General features: G+C 37.0%; 1 protein-coding gene across 3 annotated transcripts in view; it reads left to right on the top strand.

Moving 5' to 3' along the window:
- The window catches only part of SNCA (synuclein alpha), a 46,632-nt gene that overhangs the window by 18,128 nt on the left and 9,398 nt on the right, over positions 1-19,106 (top strand). The window lies entirely within an intron of this gene.

The following is a 19,106-nucleotide window of genomic DNA, read 5'->3' as shown; positions in this document are numbered from 1 at the left end:
TGGCATATATCTCTCTTAATAGCTAGCTTTAAATGGAATCATAATTTCTGTGGTTTTGTAATCTACTATGAATGCCAAAATGCTTTGTGTATCCACTGAAATATTCCGTTTTGTGTGTTGTGATCCAATATTGTCTTCAGCTATCTGAGTTTACACACATATTCACAATACTTGTGATCACTAGATTGCATCAATTGAAATCAATTTATATAAGTGCCAAGTGTTAATTATATAAAACCCATTACTCCCTGAATCATGCTGCTAGCACATTGGCATTTTCTACCATTGCCCCTTTCAGGAGGTTAAAGGGAATCTGTCACCAGGGACCTCATTTTCACTAAAGACAAGTTGCAGAAGCCCATTACACCTGCACTGCAAAAATGCCTTTTCTAAGCATTTGCATTACAATATAATTGTGTGTTATAACTTGCTCTTGCTCCATGACAAAATCCTGGGGTAGTCACAGGGGCTGGACTTTGGTTGGGATGCATTTCAAAAAACAACATGTGACTTGTTGACATGGAAGCTAGAAAAAGAAGTATTTGTTTAGGGAAATGTAATTTTTTTCTGTAGATATATGATTAATGCCTTCATACATTAATGTAAAAAAATATCCCTAGTGATGAATAAGAAATAGTTGAAAAGGCTTCAAGGCTGAATTTTCAGTGCATCAAACGACAAAAGCACATTGAAAATGTTGGCACAATTGCTTATGATTCAGATGAGGCGTCTGGTCTGAGACATGGCAAGTTCCAATGGCTGGCACAACAATGGCAAGCCATTCAGCTTCATGTTCCATGATGTACTGTAGGGAGCAGATGAATAGCTCTGAAGCATCGGTGACCCTGTCATAAGCCAGAGAGACAACAGGAATTTGCCATTTGGCCTTGGAAAATATCACAGGGTTATACTAATGGCAGTTGTGGTGGGACTGAACGGAACAGATTCATTAATTTTATGCACATTATTTGAATGTGTTAAAGGAAAGGGTTCTAATAAATCCTTATTGGCTCTTAATTTATTGAAGACTACAATCTGGAATTTGGTTTTGCTTCCATCAGTCCAAAGAAAGTGTGTGCTGGATATGAGTCAGCCCTGACAAATGCATTTGTTATAGCCTAGAGCTGATGTAATAACCTTCAGCAACCAAGGCTGTAGCAATAGCTGCTGATGTTCACCTGCTGCTATCATGTTGACCCGTTGTGCAGTGTATAGCAATTATAAAGAACTGCGGAAAATTAGCTGCTAGGATTCTATAACATTTTAACATTATGGTGGATAAACAAAGCATTTGTTGTAGCTTAAGTACAAGCAAATGAGATGGCAATTTAATAGATGTGTTCTTAAGTAGTATTTTAATCTGTGCTTTACAATTGTAGCTAGAAGTTACCATCTGTGCTTTCAACCTTACCACTGATTTCAATACAATTAACTAAAGTACAAATGACCAAAGCAATCTCTGCTGGAGTCGGTATCTTGTTGTACTCTTGTGTGTCAATTGCTTTTTTTTCTAGAAGTGGAATAAAGTTCATTTCATTGAAAAATATTGAAATCTAATTCATGGTTATAAATTATTGGAGTGAGTGAAAACAGAGAGAGTTTGTTCATAGCCACAACTATCTGAGATCAGCACATATGCAAAATAAATAACACATCCACAAAAACAATCACAGAACTATAGAATAAAATAATAATTGTAATTATGTTGATAAATGGGACATTTGAATTTTTTGCAATAAAGCAGCTATTCAGTTTTTTAAAAGTAACGTTTAAAGGCCAAAATAAAAATGTGTGCATAAACATCAAAAAAGGGGAAATTTTGATAAATACACATAAGATAAAAAATCTGAAAATATATGTTCTCTGTTTTTATTTTTTTCAAAATATTTTCAATGTTTAAATATTTTCATCAATATATATTTGTTTAAAGTTATCCAATGTTACCTAGAGTACTTAATGTAGAGAATAAAAAATACCCATGTTCAGAGGTGGAGGAGATGTAAATGAATAAAGCTCTCTAATGTGTGAGAGACAAGGGGACTCACATTAAACCAGCACCCCAAAGAGAACAGAAAACTAATAGCTGACATTTTTGTTACTGGGCTATGCTGAATATAGTTTCTACATAAAAAAAAGATTCTCCCACTTCAACCTCGGGTGGAAAGACAGGGTCAACTTTAGTATCACTGGATAGATTTTTAAGAAATATTTGTCAAATATTTTTTATTTTTCAATCTAATGTGCATTTCATTAGATATCCCCATTTTTGAACACTTTATTTTTACCCATTTTGCCATACAGCGCCATATGTCAATGAATTACTTGAGTCCAAAATTAGTCCAAATCCCCCCTTTCTCTAGGTCAGGAATAAAAATAAAGAATATCATCAGCATATTAGGTATCACAGCATCCCACAAGTTTCAATCTATCAAAATGATTATTCACAGCAGAGAACCCTGTTACGAAATAAACACCCAAATGTCACATTTTTGCTGGATTTTGCAAAAAAATTGAATAAAAATTTACCAAAAGGTTATACCATCTCCAAAATGGTAGCAATGAAACGGCAACTCTTTCCTGAAAAAAATTACACATTAGACAGGTTCCTACAGTGAAGTATGAAAAAGGTATTGTCCCAGATCTATTAAACTGGATGACTTTGTACTTTGAACATCTTTGGAGCTTGCACATATATCTATAAAGTGTCTGTGCCAGTTTTGTGTCAAGACTTCACTGTGCCGTCAAGACAGAAAAAAATGTGCACTTAATGGTACGTGTTTGTGATTAGCCAGAATTTGCAACATGCTGTATGTTAATGGTGCACCTAAAAAAGATAGTGCACACTTTCCAAGCAGTGCAGGGTGCTCCAGAGAATTGAAGACCGTGTGCTAGTTTTTAATATTCTGACTCACCCTGCACGCTCGAAAAGCAAACTCTCCATTGTTTGGTAAATCTGGCCCATTATTGTCAAAATATGGCAAAATTAAGAATTTTTTTTTCTATACGAAAGGTTTTCATTTCTACAATCTAAATCAAAATACAACCTACATAAATTTGGCATTCTTGTGATCAAATCAACTCCCAAAAATACAAGCCCTCATACAGCTCTGTACACAGAAAAATAATAAGAAGAATAAAGTCCACCATAATTTTTCACATATTTTGGAGTGACAAATTAAGCCTTTTTTTTTTTTTGCTATTAGATAAATAGATGGGTACTTGAAATAGATACGGAAGATAGAATGTATGATGGATGAAGTGGAGGGGTGGAATGTTTCAGTACTATACTCTTCTCTAGTCACAAAAGTTAGAATATTAAAGCTTGTCATTGAATAAACCTTCACATTTTCACTTATTTTTTTGTATATGATTTAGCCACTTAGAAGTTTCACACTTGCCTGTGTGGGTGTGTCTAAGCTATGTTATACATTCACAAGATATGATTTCATTGGTCACCAGCATGTGTTTGCGATAATGTCACAGGAGGCAGGTTCTGTCCCTCCATATGCTGATGGTTGCTAGGGACAAATAAGATACTTGTTAAAATACTTTGAGGAATGATTCCCAGGGGCACCTGGAGCTGAATTATGGTTTTTGGGGTGTTTTTTTGCTCAGAATGATGGTTACATATTAAACCTACCAAGCATGTTATTTTTATTTTACATACATTTTATTATACAAATGGAACCTAATTACTTTGCACACATGGTCAATTAAATGATAGAAAATCTTGGCAGAAGACCAATTCAAGAGGAAAATGTAATTAGATTATAGCTGACAAATGTTTGGCTCCTTTCCCCGTCCTACCTTGCTTTATTGCAACACTAATTAGAATGGTGAAATCTAATCCCCCAAGCTTCTCATTTCAACAGACAAGTGTAGGGAGCATTAAGGGCTCTTGCTTTACCTGTACTATGGCAGTGATGATGGATCTTGGCATTTGAGGATGCTTTTTGGATTGAATTCATCAGCTTGGAATTCCCATTGCTGCTTTAATTATAATACTTAGATGAGAGGATGGAAATATACCTATTATTGGCATAGCTTTAGACCAACCTGTTCAATATTTCATGATCCTGCAGAACTGAACACAGAGAATGTGATTTTACTCAGTATACATATATAAATTTACAGTTATAAAAATAATAATTAGATTTTATGTAAGCTGCCTATTTTATTCTATATCTGTGCTGGTTTTTATAAAGTGCCAAAAAAGTGTAGAAGTACTACATAATCTGCACTGTTGCTACAGATCCCCTATTCTTGTCCTTAGTGGGAGTTCCAGAAGTGAGCATTTTAACAATCCGCCTACATGTAAAAGGATTTCTCTTTGGTAGGTCTACTTGGTAGAGCTGACTATTTGGTGGAAAAAAAAGCTATTTCTTTAACTATTTTTGATATTCAGCAACAGTATAAGTTACCATCAGCAGGGACTTATATTTTCTGTTGAGGAAAGCTTGGTAAACAAAAGAGCAAAGGCAAATAAATGGCATTTTGACCTCTTTACCTTTCTCAGCTCAACTATATTAATAAGGGCCTCTTGGCCAAGCTAACAAGATAAACATTATGCCAATATTGAATGTCTTTGAGGATATACTGAGCAGCCTCCCCTCACTAATGAAGTGTCCAGCAGCTTTCCCTCACTAATGAAATACCAGTAGTCTCCTTTGACGGACGAAATGTCCAGCAGCCTCCCCTGGTCTTTATTTTTTTATCCATGGCCTCCTTCCTTCAAAAATCACCCTTCCTAATGGTGGGCGTAATGGAGTGGCTGAGGCAACTTCCTCACCTGTGACTACGGTGTGTAAGGATTACACCCCCCTGCACTGCTTACCGGGGGGGAGGGGTCTAATCTTTCGATGGCATCACCAGGGTCCCACGAGTGCCCCACTGCTGCATAATGCCCAATGGAAGCTTGTAATCTACTGATTAAGCACAACATGCTCAGTTGGTTATATAACACAGTGCAATACAGTTGTATTGTATTTTATTGCACTGTGTTATATCAGTGTGAGCCAACCTGTAAAAAATGTTTTTAACAAATAATAAAGTTTTTTAATGAAAATAAATAAGTAAAGTGAAAGTCCCACATCCCACATAAAGTACAAGAAACACAAAGTCAAAAAAACCTCCCACATATTTGGTATGGCTGCATCCATAACTATCTTAATAATTCCTGTTGCTTTTGATAGGTCAAATAAAGTCACCTTCTTGAGATTGTGATACCTTTAATGGCTAACTGAAATATAAGATGTTACAAGCAAGCTTTTGGAGTGTCTATGGTCCCTTCATCAGGCACGGTATGACAGTCTTTTTGAAGTGACACAAATCTTATACACCATGGACAGAGAAGACATGCAAACAAAATGTAAACAAAAGGACAATAGCAATAACAAAGTGGATAACTTGGGCAGTGTGATGGTTTATTTGCCTCTAATTTAAATACTCTGAAGTCTCTGATGACCAATATCTCAAGATAACATCAGTTAGAGTTTGAAGTTGGCCATTTAAACCAAATTTAATAAGGACCCAACTCAAAAATACACAAGAAAACTGTGGAAAGTCATTCGAGTGTTGTCTACAGATTCTGCAAACCTTTTGGACTTAAACTCTGAAAATCCCCAAACAGGAGTATTCTATATGTTTACCAAAATTCACAAACCAGGGTACCCAGGGAGACCAATCAGGTATGGCAACCATCGCTAAAAAAATTTCAGGATGGGTATCCTCAAGCCACTAGTGAGAAATACCACCAGCTTCCTCCAGGACACCACAGACCTACTGAAACAAATTTCTTCCATAGGTCCTCTCCCCAAGGGTAATATCCTGGCTACCCTGGATGTGGAATTCCTATATTCTAACATCCAAATATGTCAAGTGATGGCAAGAGCTACAATTAGGTCCAAAATAAATGGAACCCACACCATAAACACTTATAGATTTACAAAAGACCAGAGTGGTGTGTAACAAATGTCCACATAGTATGAAAAATTTTGCAAAGAATAGTCAATTTTATTGAGACAAACACCGTTAAAAACACTTAAAAACTTTAACTTTAAAGTTTTTTACAGTCCACATTTTGCATACTATGTGGACATTTGTTACACACAAATCTATATTCTAACATCCCTCAGAAAGCTGGACTAAAAGCTTGCCAAATTTATCTAAACGCTCATGGAATTGCCTCAGGCCCAGTAATACAGCTGACCAAATTTATCCTGAAGCAGAATTATTTTCTCTTAGGGGAGCAAATCTACCTACAGAAGACAGGAACTGTCATGGTAACAAAGATGGCACCACAATACGCCAACCTCTTCATGGCCTGACTAGAAAATGACTTCCTGGAATCCTGCCACATCAAGCCTTGGCCTACTACCACTTGATATTTTGATCATCTGGACAGGTTCAAAACAACAGCTAATTACATTTCATGAACATTTCAACAAATTCCATCCCACAATAACCGTAACATTAAACTTTTTACACAGTGAAATAAACTTCTTGGACACAACCATAAAAATCCAAAATAACCGCATCCACACATCTCTATTTCAGAAACCAATTGATCAGCCTTCATACCTAAGATGGGACAGCTTTCATCCTAAACATTAAAAAAAAAACATCATCTACAGCCAGGCCATCCAATATAATCAGATGTGCTCCAGTACAACAGACAGAGGCACACATCTAAACAATCTTAGGAAGACATTCCTATATCAGCGATACCATCCTATGCTGATTGACAATCAAATCAGTAAAGCCACCAGAAGAAAACTCCACAAAGATGACCGCCTAAAAACAACCTGAGGGGCTCCCTACCACCTAACATACAACATGGAACTTTCCCCTGTAATGTTAAGAGCTGCAAAACCGCTTTTCTGATTTTGATCAAAGAAAGATACAGATCCCCAACACATAGCAGGAATATAACATCACGGGGAAATTTTCATTTTCCACTTCTAATTTGGTCTACCTTATTGTGTGCACAAAATGTCCTGTGGGGGGTCTTTATGTTGGAGAAATGGGACAAAAACTTAGAGCCCAGATGGGGTCTTAACGCCACACAATAAAAGATGAGCAAAAACATCTACCTGTGACCAAAGAGTTCTGCAGTCCAGGCCATGATACTTGAGCAATATTTAAACCAAACATGATGTCTCAGGAAGGAGCAACCTCCTCCAAAATGTCACAGGACACACCGGGCGTTCAGCGTCTCAGTGGAAGCCATGGATGTTTAGTGTGGACTTTTATATGGACTATGGCCTATCTTACCGAAGTTTGTTGATGCATTTATGCTATTTTGTCATGTGATTGGAATATATAAAAGAGTTTTGGTTATATGTTGGGTCTAAATATTGCTCAAGAATCGTTATGGACAAAATGGGAAGTGAGAGCCCGTGTAACTAGACGAGTGTACACACTAAGTTGAAAAAACTGAGCTTGTTTGATATATTTGTATGCCCTGGCCATGATACCCTGGATATGAAAGTTTTAATATTAAAGGGCAGTTTTCCGGTCAGAAAATGAGAGATGAATTTGGGAATACAAGTTTATTACCCTCTTTGACACCCTTCACACAGGATTCAATCTATCAAAGGGATTCATGGCCCACTACAACCTCTAACAGATGTTATCTTGAGATAGTGGTCATCAGAGACCCCAGAGTCTTTAAATAAGAGGCAAATAAACCATCACACTGCCCAAGTCATCTAATTAAGGACTTCTCTCCACTTTGTCATTGTTATTGTCTTTTTTTAAAAATGTTTTTGCATTACTTCTCTGTCCATGGTGTATAAGATCTGTGTCGATTCAGAAAGCCTTTTATACCATGCCTGATGAAGGGACCGTAGCTGTCCCTAAAGCTTGCTTGTAACAGCTTATATTTCAGTTAGCCATTAAAGGTATCACAATCCCAAGAAGGTGACTATATTTGACGTATCAAAAGCAACAGGAATTTCTTCAACTGCCTAACACGGTACAAAATTTTTAATCTTAACACTAAATTGGTAACATTATTTGCACCCGCTTGGCTACTGACGTTTCAAAAATGAAAAACCGCCAAAACTGTTCATTTCTCAACCAATTCCCTCACTAAAAAGCGATCAATAAAGTTGTGTGCCAAAATAGTACCACTGAAGAGATCAACTCATCATGCAAAAAATAAGCCCTTAACAAGCTCGGTTAAGTGAAAAAGTTATGCCTCGCAAAGATAGCGATACTAAAACAAATGTGATTTTCTCTATATTAGTTTTTTTCAGTAAAAACATCATATAAAAAAACTATATAAATGAAGTATCACTATAATCGTAGTGATCCATAGGTGATTTTCTTTTCCTCAAGAGTTAATAAAAAGCTTATCAATAAGCTAAAGACCCAGTAAAATTAAGTATGTTTAAAGTGAATCTAATCTCGCAGTACTTACTGGTATATGTCCAAATTTCCAAAAATAAACATAAAGATTGTATAGCCTTTAAAAAGTGACAATGCAAATCTGTACTGAATGGAGCACCTTCCCTTCATTGCCTTGGTGTGTGCCCATGAAGCAGTTCACCACCACCATTGGTGTTCTCCAGAGAAATTAGGTATCAAACTTTGTGGAGCATTTTGGTATTTTATCCACTGATAATGTCTTAATTAAAAAAAAAAACAAAAACATTCATTTAGCCAAAAAATGAAAATATTTTACCTGATTTTTTTTTTTCCAAACTTATTTGGCAGATGCATTTTATAGTATGAGGAACAGGTTTTTCATCATTTCAGGAACTGCAGGATGGGCCTAAAAGGAAAAATATGCCGTTGGAGCGCCTCTTGGCTCCGGAGACTAATTGTATATGCATGCAACCACTCTTTGTTGAGTTTGTGATGTCACCAGCTGTCTCTGGATCAGCTCGTTGGCCCAAGCACTACTTCAGAGAGTGCGGGCATGACTCCAGCCAATTAGCATATTTTTATAAGATCTTTTTTAGGTGCATCTGTCAGTTCCTGAAGTTAGAAGCAACCTGTCCTTCCTACTATATAATGAATCTTACAAGTATGTTTGGGCTTGGATTTTATGGTTTTCACTGTGCGCCCCATATGACATGTCTCCTTTATTCTTTGGATTGGTGCGATCACGATGATACGAAACTTATATTGGTTTTATAATGTTTTCATACATTTACAAAATTAAAATGTCCCGTACAAAATAAAATTCCTAGTTTTTTCATCTTCTCGTGCTAATAACTTTTTCACACTTTAGTGTATGGAGCTGTGGGTGGTGTCATTTTCTGACCTTTGATGATGTTTTGATTGTTATCTTTTAGAGGACTGTAGTCTTTTGATCGCCTTTAGTGTCTACAATTTTTAATATTTTTCAAAATGGCAAAAAAGTGGCATTTTTGACTTTAAGAGCTATTTTCCATAACAGAGTTAAACGTCAGGAATAATCCTTGACATTTTAGGATGCGGATACCTAAAATTTTTAGGATTTTTACTGTTTATTTATAATTATATCAGTTCTAGGAAAAGGAGGGTGATTTCAATTTTTATTTTTTTTTCTAGAAAAAAAAAGTGAAAATGTCCTCCAGGGGCTTTTATGACTTCATGGGGGACATATGAAGTAAAAGCACAAACACAAAAAAAATTTGATAAATATTAATAAAAATGCCCAAGACTATAGATATTATATAACAAAACAACTGAAACAAAATAGGGAGTTAATAATGTAGATTTTGAGTTAATTTGATAATTTAAAATAATTACTATAAATGAAAAAAAGCCTTTTTTTTTTAAATGTATAAACTTTTATTACCTTTTCAACAAGTTCTATGTGTCCCAATCCCCCCCCCCCCAAAAAAAAAAATATTAAGGTATTAAGTTATCACATCTATTTTCTCTCTTGTTACATACACAACATCTTCTCTAGGGGTTCCTTCTTGCCTGTGTTAGAGGAAATAGTGCAGTAAAGTGTCACTCTAAGTCTTCTGACATATTCTGATTGCAGGGGATGAGATGGGCCAACATGTATAAAAATAAGATTTTTAATCACTTTAGGAACTGGTTTTGTATAAAAAAAATAGTATTATTAAATAATAATTAATTTAGGTATATAAAATAATTTTAAAAATAATTATTTCTTGGAATGAAAGGTGAAACTGTGCTAATTCTATACCAAGCACTCTACTCTAACCATTGATTCATTAACAAATTGATATGTTGGAGAATTGATTTACACAGTGGCAATTGGCACCTCAATATCTACACTGTCTCTTTCATTGCTCTCTGACAGACTGACGGAGGAAAAAAGTATGATATTCACAGTGCTACCTGGTAAAATTTTCTGTGTGATGACCATTATTGGTTATCATGGCCAACACATGGTTGGAACCTGAATGTGCTTATAACAACACAATCCTAGAGCTTCTAGCAACTCAGTGGTCACAATCCCCTAAAATTTGGCCAGTGTATACAAAAGTTAGTGTTGCATAGAGTCCAGAAAGAGCAGACATTTATTTAAGGTGCCATCTCAAACCAGTTAAAGTAAGGAGCAGTTATATATGGGGTATTGAATATGATTTTATGGGGGTATATTAAGGCTGTTAAATTATGGTTAGAGGTGGTGTATATAAATAAGAGGGGGGTCTGTATATAAAATTTATGCATGTGCATTTGGTGATGTTTTGCGGAGTATTTGCACTGGGTTTCAAAACACAATATAAAATTATCATGTGGACTCAGCCATAGGGAAACTCTATAATATTTAATTAGGGGGTGCTATTGGTTCAGGGGGTCCGGTACATATAAAAAACTAGGAGTGCTGTATGTACTATTATTTGTTCAGGGGGCTATATATAGGATATTTTATATGTAGAGTACAAAGTGGTCAGTTGTGTTGTGAGTAAATATTATTTAGGAGCAGAGTGTGGGCCGTTGCTATCCAGGTCACAATATACTGTAAGCGACTGTGGTATTTTTACAGGCATAGTGTGGAGATGTGCTGTGTGGAGCTTATGACATCTTGTGGCAAATTCAACAGTGATAAGTCATGATCAGGATCCTCTTTCTGATGCAGCAGACCTAGCTGCAGTAATTGCTGCAGCTCTCCCATAAATACAACAGTCCTGGAACAGGACAGCAGGTACCGGGTTGGAAAGCTTGCATTTGGCATCTGTGCCCCAGAGGGGTGGGAGAAGAGTTGAACCCCAATAGACTTTATTCACAATTTAGTAGGGAGAACCAGAGGGTGACCACCCAGAAGAGGCCACCACAGAGTAATAATGAGGCAGATTGGGATGCTAGTATTAGTTCTCCACTATATCACAATGGGGGTGCCACGGACCACCAGGCAGGTATGGGGCCACAGCTAAATGAAGTGCCTGTTCCTGTCTCTAGAGGTTACTCTAGTATTGCCATACTAGGTGGTCAGGTATCTCAGCCATTGGACTTATAGATCCTACTGCAGATTAACAAGGCCCTTCTAATAAGAAAGACTTAGATTAAGTCATCGTATGGCTGGAACAGTCCCAATAAAAAGCCTTAAACTTGATTAGGCAAGATGTTGACCATTTAACTTCACAGTCCTTAGATGCCGAACAAAGTTTTAATTCTTTGACCAGAAGGATGGAAAGCCTGGAAAATGATTTAGTAACATCTCAGCAGTAAATGCAGCCCCTTTCCTTAAGGGAATACCGGATTTGTATTTTTTTTGTGTATGAATAGTTATTTTCTTTTTCAGCTTTTTCTCATGAATGGATGTATTTATATTTAAAAATGATTAAAAAAAAAGAAAGTTTAAAAAAAAAAAGAAAAAAAGTAGGATGCCTGATAGTCCATAGTCCATTGCCAAAATACTGGGATTGGCAAATGCACCATAGATTGTTGTACATGGAAATATAAATTCTTGATAGAAATCCAAATTGAACTGGTTATGCTGATATATGTGATGGCATCAATACAGTATATTAATAAATGTTGATTTTTTTTTCGTTCAAAGTAAATGCAAATAAGACCTGAAAATAAGACCTGGCACAACTTTAGGAGCAAAAATGTATTTAAGACACTGTCTTATTTTCGGGGAAATGGGGTATGTGGTGTCAGTAGTGTCAGTCACAGAATGAGGATTAGAGGGCCTGTGGCACTGTGTGGAAATATTGTCAGGATTTTCTAATCGGGGTGTAGCTGCATTTATGTCTGAAAAGTGAGTGCACTGAATATAGGAGGGGATCAGGGTATACAGCCGGGATATGGGTAGCAGCTTTTAAATTTTTGCCTCAGGTAACACAAAGAAGTCAGTCAACCGTGGGGTCTGAATGGTGACCAAGACACCCCTGTGTAGTCAAAAGCCATAAAGGAGAATCTAGAAGTGCAATCAAATATTCTACTGCCCATGAAGTGAATATCCATCCTGTATGTCATTAGTTTTTAACATGTAAATGCCCCTGTAATTACATAATTACTTTTTGCTAATAATTGATTTCTACTATACTATACTCTACTATACTATACAAGCAATTCTGTTTCATAATAAATTGGAAAAAGAAATCTAAATGTAATACAAATCATATTGTGCTTAATTTTCATGTCTCCTGAATGTAGCCAGACACAATACATACGTGATAAATGTTCTGATTTTAGTTACCATGGCTACATCCAGGTACATATAATTATAAGGACAGCTTCTCTTCCTATACCATTTATAAATGCAGTATATTGAACAAGTCGGTCAAAATGTAGGAAGGTTAGTGGTAAGTATCATAGTATTGTTTAGTTTATACTAGTGTTCCCCAACCACCGGTCCGCGGCCCAAGACCGGGCCTTGGAACACCTGGTAGTGGGACGCGCCTGACCTCTGTAAAACAAAAAAAGCCTACCAAATAATGCACTGCTCTATTGACGACAAGCGTCATGATGTCATAACATCATGCTATTAGTGAAGGGAAGGAAGAGAAGACTGTTGCAGGGGAATGAGGAAGGTAAGTATTTTTGTTTTTGACAGAGTTCGGCTGGGAAAGGGGACATTGGAAGCATATGGTGAGGGAAGCAAAGGAAAGGAAACATGAAGGGAAGACATAATGCAGTAAAGGGGACATGGGAGGGGAGCATGCTACAGGAAAAAAGACAATACAATGCTTCTTCAGGAAATGGAACGATGTAAGCTAAGCACACAGGGAGTTATGGTGGAGCATTCAAATATACATTTTTAGCTATGAAACTATGACACCAGACCGCAACCCCCCACCGAATTGGTCCCTGAAGAAAATGTATGTTTACAGCTGGGCAGAAAAAGGTTGGGGATCACTGGTTTATACGGTTGAAAAAAGACACGGGAAGAGAAGGGTAGGGTTTGGATGAGGAAGGGATCTAGGGGAAACAATTATATATAACATAACCATCAATGTTATTTAGGTTTAAAAAGGCATCTAGACCCTTCTTGAAGCTCTCTGCTGTCCCTGCTTTGACCAGCACTTGAGGCAGGCTATGCCAAAGATTAACGGTTCTCATAGTAAAAAAGCCCTGTCCCCTCTGGTAGTTAAACCTTGATTTCTCCAAACGGAGACACTGCCCTCTCATCTTTTGATTTGATTTAATCTGAAACAACTTACCACCATATTTTTTGAATGGACCATTCATATATTTATATACATTGTCCCCTCGAAGTAGTCTCTTTTCCAGACTAAATCTAGTTGTTTTAATCTTCCCTCATCTTCCCTTATCATTTTTGTGGCTCTACTTTGAACCCTCTCCAGCTCCAGGGCATCCTTTTTATGGATCGGAGCCAGGAACTGGAAAGCATATTCCAGATGATGCCGAACCAATGCCTTGTACAGTGGTAATATTGCATCCCTATCCCAAGAGTCCATACCACTTTTGATACATGACAAGATCCTACTGGCTTTAGAGGCAGCTGATTGACATTAGATGCTGATATTGAATTTATGATTTACTAGTACCCCCATGCGCTTCTCAACAAGGGACTCTCCCAGATTTACTACCCCAAGGACATATTTTGCCTTTGGATTATTAGCCCCCAGGTGCATAACCTTACATTTATCCACATTGAACCACATTTGCCAAGTGGATGACCAAACCCTCAGTTTGTCCAAGTCACACTGCAGCCTATGAACATCCTTCATAGACTGTATTACAATACACAGCTTGGTGTCATCTGCAAAAATAGACACAGTGCTATTAATTCCTACCTCTATATCATTAATAAATATATTAAATAGTAGTGGGCCAAGCACAGAACCCTGGGGTACACCACTCATAACTGGTGACCATTCCGAGTAGGAATCATTGACCACAACTCTCTGGATACGATTCTTCAGCCAGTTTTCAATCCAATTGCAAATTATTCCTGCCAAACCAATAGACATTTTTACCCATCAGGCGTCTATGAGGGACAGTGTCAAATGCCTTTGCAAAGTCCAAGAACACAATTTCCACAGCAGCTCCTCCATCCAGGCATCTGCTCACCTTTTTATAGAAGCAGATCAGGTTAGTCTGACAACTTCTATTCTTAGTAAACCAATGCTGGCTGTCACTTATTATACTATTTGATGTCACATACTCCAGTATATAGTCTTTCACAAGCCTGTAATTGCCTGGTGAAGTTCTAGAGTCCTTTTTATATATTGACACCACATTTGCCCTGTGCCAGTCGCTTGGCACCACAACAGACATCACCGGAATCCCTGAAGATTTTAGACAGCGGTACAGCAATAACAGAACTGAGTTCTTTAAGAACTTGTACACATTGATTTTATTGAGCTTAGATTGGATCATGTCTACATTCAGCCAGTCTAGAGTATTACAGGATGCACGGCCCGCACTGGCACCACCCACGTCAGAAGTTCTTTCTTCTATCGTATAAACGGAGCTAAAAAAAACATTTAGCCTTCTCTTGGTGTCCAGTCACCGTTGCCCCATTTTCAGAATAAAGGGGTCCAACCTGCTCTGACCCATTTTTTTTGCATTGATATACTCAAAAAATGTCTTGGGATTTGTTTTGCTATCTTTAGCCACCTGTCTTTCATTTTGTATTTTGGCTGATTTGATTTCCTTTTTGCAGATTTTGGTAAGTTTTTTGTAACTATTGAAAGGTGCAGGTGACCCGTCAGATTTATATTTTTTGAATGCCCTCTTTTTATCATTAATTGCCCTTTTAATTATAGCTGTAAGCCATGCGGGATGTAATGTAGCCCGTCTACTTGTTACCTATTGGAATAAATTTAGAAGTCTATTGGACATTCTAGCAATTTAACAGTGTTTTCTTCATGGTACATTGTTTTTCATGAAAGGATATCTACAATCAGATTGCTGATGGTAGTCTGTCCTTACAAGCATGCCCATTACCTCTAGGGGGTGATGGCACTTTTTTGACTACTTCCAGGGCATCAGTTATCTGGAGAAAAGAACTTTATACTTTTTAACTTAGTACGCATTCGCAAGAACTCCTTCCTTGTGTAGCCCAAAGTTTACTAGTGAGCATGCTCAAGATATGCAGACAGCTGACTGCTGTCACCGGCTGTCTGAGAAGAGCGGGATGGGAAGGAGGGGTGAATATTGAGTGGCCATGGGCATAAACAATTAGTCAACGATGGAGCCATGAGGCATTCAGGTGACGTGAGCCTCAGGCTCATTTACATATTTTATACATTTCTTTTCTCTGGATTACTGATGTCCTGTCCTGGAAGTAGTCAAAAACAGTGCCATCATCCCCTAAAGGTAACAAGCAGGCTTGTAAGGACACCACAGTAATCTGGTGGTAGGTATACTTTAAAGTAAGTAAAACAAAAAATGTAGCAGTCACAGCAAATGAGTCTATGATCACTCACAGTTTCATTTTCTATGATGATCATAAAAATGAAAATAGTCAAATACAAAATAAATATATGAATTGTAAGTCAATGTTCCAATTCTCCTATTATATTTTTAGGGAAAATATAATGGAAAAGAGGGGAATGGGTACTGTTGGGGAATATAATGAGATTGTCGCTTTGCTCCCCCATCGGCACACTGAATGCTGATTTTCTAAGAGACTCCACCGTGTGTACCCAGCAATCCCTGCCATTTTAGACTTGGCAGAAATTTCAGCTATGCTCTCCACCAGTTTTCTGGTGTATGCTATTATAGGGCAGGCCAAGGCATTTATGGTCCTGCTCACACCACTCCCTGTCACTCGCACTTTTTGAAAAAGTGGTATGCAGGTGGAAACAGGTAAAAATGCAGGGAAGTAAACTTTTACCTGCAGTGTCCTTCAGAAAATGAGCAGACAAGGCATATTTAATTGCCCAAGTGTACTTTATGAACATTGCCACAAGTACTATAAATAGTATACAGTACACAGCAGCAAATAACCTTGTTTATTAACAGGAGCGAAATTAAATCACTATCTTCTTACTGTGGGAAATGTTAAAGGTAAATGCTGAATGTAGGACATGAGTAAAGGTTGTGGTATTGATGGATTCTAATTAGTTGGAATACAGCCACAGAAGCATTTCCCTCTGTAGTCCACGAGGGACTATCTTGGCCAGAGAGCAGATGTAATATGTAATTCACTTGAACGGCTTTCAATATAATAACAGATTAGGGACATAAAGAGCAGAATAGAATGCACTTAAAATATCTCTTTGGTTCATGTGTTTTATTTTAGTTCTGTCTAAACCTAAAATCCCCAGTTTAATAAAATCATTCAAGTTCACGGTACTTGTTGCAAGGTATGTATTAATGGACACAGTGAGGCAGGTTTATAAAACTAAAATGCATTATCTTTGAAACAGAATTTAGACATTTATGGATTATATACAGGATACAACCTGAATTGTCTGATAGTAGACAGGACCCAAACCTGACCTATGTGAAATGGGGACCCTGTTTCTACAGTACATGGATGCCATAGGCAGGGTACTCTCACTAGTAGTCCTTTATGTTGTAACTCTTAAGCCCCAGTTATCTGTAGTTATATCTCAGTTGAGGACCATATTGTCACTGTGATCTTTAGTAAATAGCTTTGATAGCACTGTGTTTTAGATAGGTCTGGCCCCAATTAGTGGAACAGAAGTACATGCCTAATAAGAGGACTATGTAATAGATTTTTTTAAACATACATTTTTACATTGTGTAATATCATTCTATACTTTGCTTGCTTTTAATAATTTGCTTGCTTTCTCTATGAGACTGTAGGCTGCCATTGCAAGCGCTGTTAGGTTGCATGTTGAGGTTTGACAGCAGTGGTTAACTTCTGTGATTGGTGCCACTAGATTAGCCGTTAGTTGCAGGTGTCAGCTTTGATATACAGCTGACACCTGCTAATTATGGACAGAACCCAACCAGACTGGGAACTGTTTTTAATTCTGATAATCCTTTTTTTGGACAGGCAACACTTAACTGCCACAGTGCTCCTAAAATTACAGCTATTGTTTTCTTTCAAATGTAAGCTAGTTTACCCCAAAGTTATATATTATAATATTTAAAATGATATTTACACTACTATTTAAATTATCTTTTGTACACACATTTATAGACAAATACAGCCCCTTTCACATGTAATAAATGCACATTTTAATTAACTGCATAGATCCAGAGGACAACATAGTAACAGGGCCCCCACAGCAGCCAATTAAGTAATGGCACAGGAGCCAATATAGTCACAGTGTCCCACACTAGTGGATATGGTAACATGACTCCCTCAGTAACCAATATAGCTATCCACAACAGTCAAAAATTCCCCCACAGTAGCCAACATAACAACAGGGCCTTTCCCAAAAGTTGTTGAGACATAAAGGTTGGGGCAGTGCAGATTCATAAAGAACGGCCGTCACTGCTCATGAATCTGGCGCCCTCTTCACACTACACAGGTGAAAAAAGTGCAGTTTGCACTGTTTTTAGTAAATGTGATCCAATATGTTTTTCTGTTTTTCTTTTATTAGTTTTTCAGGACAGTACCAAATAAGGATCATTATATTTATTATAGGGTGATGCAGAGAAGACGTAGGGTGCAGGTTTGTAAACATCAAAAAAGACACCGGGGTGGGATAACAGCCAGGTAAATTACCACAACTCCTGAGAATTATTACCCTAAATAAGGGGTTATTATAACACTCTGTCTCCCTATCTCTTGTTTACTCATCGAATAGTCCTACTCAGTACTTTTCTTTTCCCTTATTATTACTGTACTTACACTATGTTTTTCACAGTTACGTAGCATGGGGAGGGGCTGTCTTTTGTGTGTAATTTTAAATTATGTACTGGATAGTTCATTAGGGTGGTCGATGTGCAGCGACCATGCTGCATAGGGAGAAGAAAGGTGTGGACACAACCTTTGCGTTCTGGTTTGAGGTTTAGGTTAGGCTGTATAACCTGGACACACCACCAAATTGGCGGCTGAATCACCAATCTGTCAAATTGACGTCTCTAGATACTAGCCGTAGTTATGATTGGCTAGGGGAAAATATCTCTACTTATAACCCTTTCCATAGCAATTTTCTAAGATCATTGCTTATTTATTTCATCCAAGACCAACAAACAGACTTACTGATGATGAATTAATGGAGGACATTTGATTAACACAATAAAGTTCGTACTTACTTCCTTAATTCCTAAGGGAACACTAACTAAGTACTTCATATAAAACCAGTTTTAAGTTCATAGAGGGCATACTTTCAATTTTTTGTGACAGTAGTTGAATAATAAACTGAGTATTCATATTTACATGGACATTATCTCATAAGATAAAGTAGTAGAATAACAAAGTTTATGGAGAAGAGAGATTTATGATGGGAGTGTTAGCACTAATGCTGAAAATATTTCTTAGCATCTCATATTGTTGTTTATTGGTTCTTTATTGTGATAAGAATTTTATGTCAAATGATTTGAAAAAACTTCTTTACTTCCATAGCAACCAATTGCAGAAGATATTTCATGTCTATAAGATCTATTAACAACTCAATATGTACTTTGATCGGTTGCTATAGGAAATAAGAACAGTTTTTATTTTTAGGCTGTTTCTTTAGTCTTCCCCATTATATACCATTTTCAGGAGAAAAGTTACATGATGTAATAGAATTAACAATATTCCTTTTTTTTAATAGAAAAAAAGTATATTTTACCATCAAATTCATCCCAAA

This window comes from Engystomops pustulosus, chromosome 1 (assembly GCF_040894005.1).
Source record: "Engystomops pustulosus chromosome 1, aEngPut4.maternal, whole genome shotgun sequence".
Taxonomy (NCBI): Eukaryota; Metazoa; Chordata; class Amphibia; order Anura; family Leptodactylidae; genus Engystomops; species Engystomops pustulosus.
Note: the sequence above shows the minus strand (reverse complement) of the source record. Positions and strands in the feature narration are given on the sequence as shown.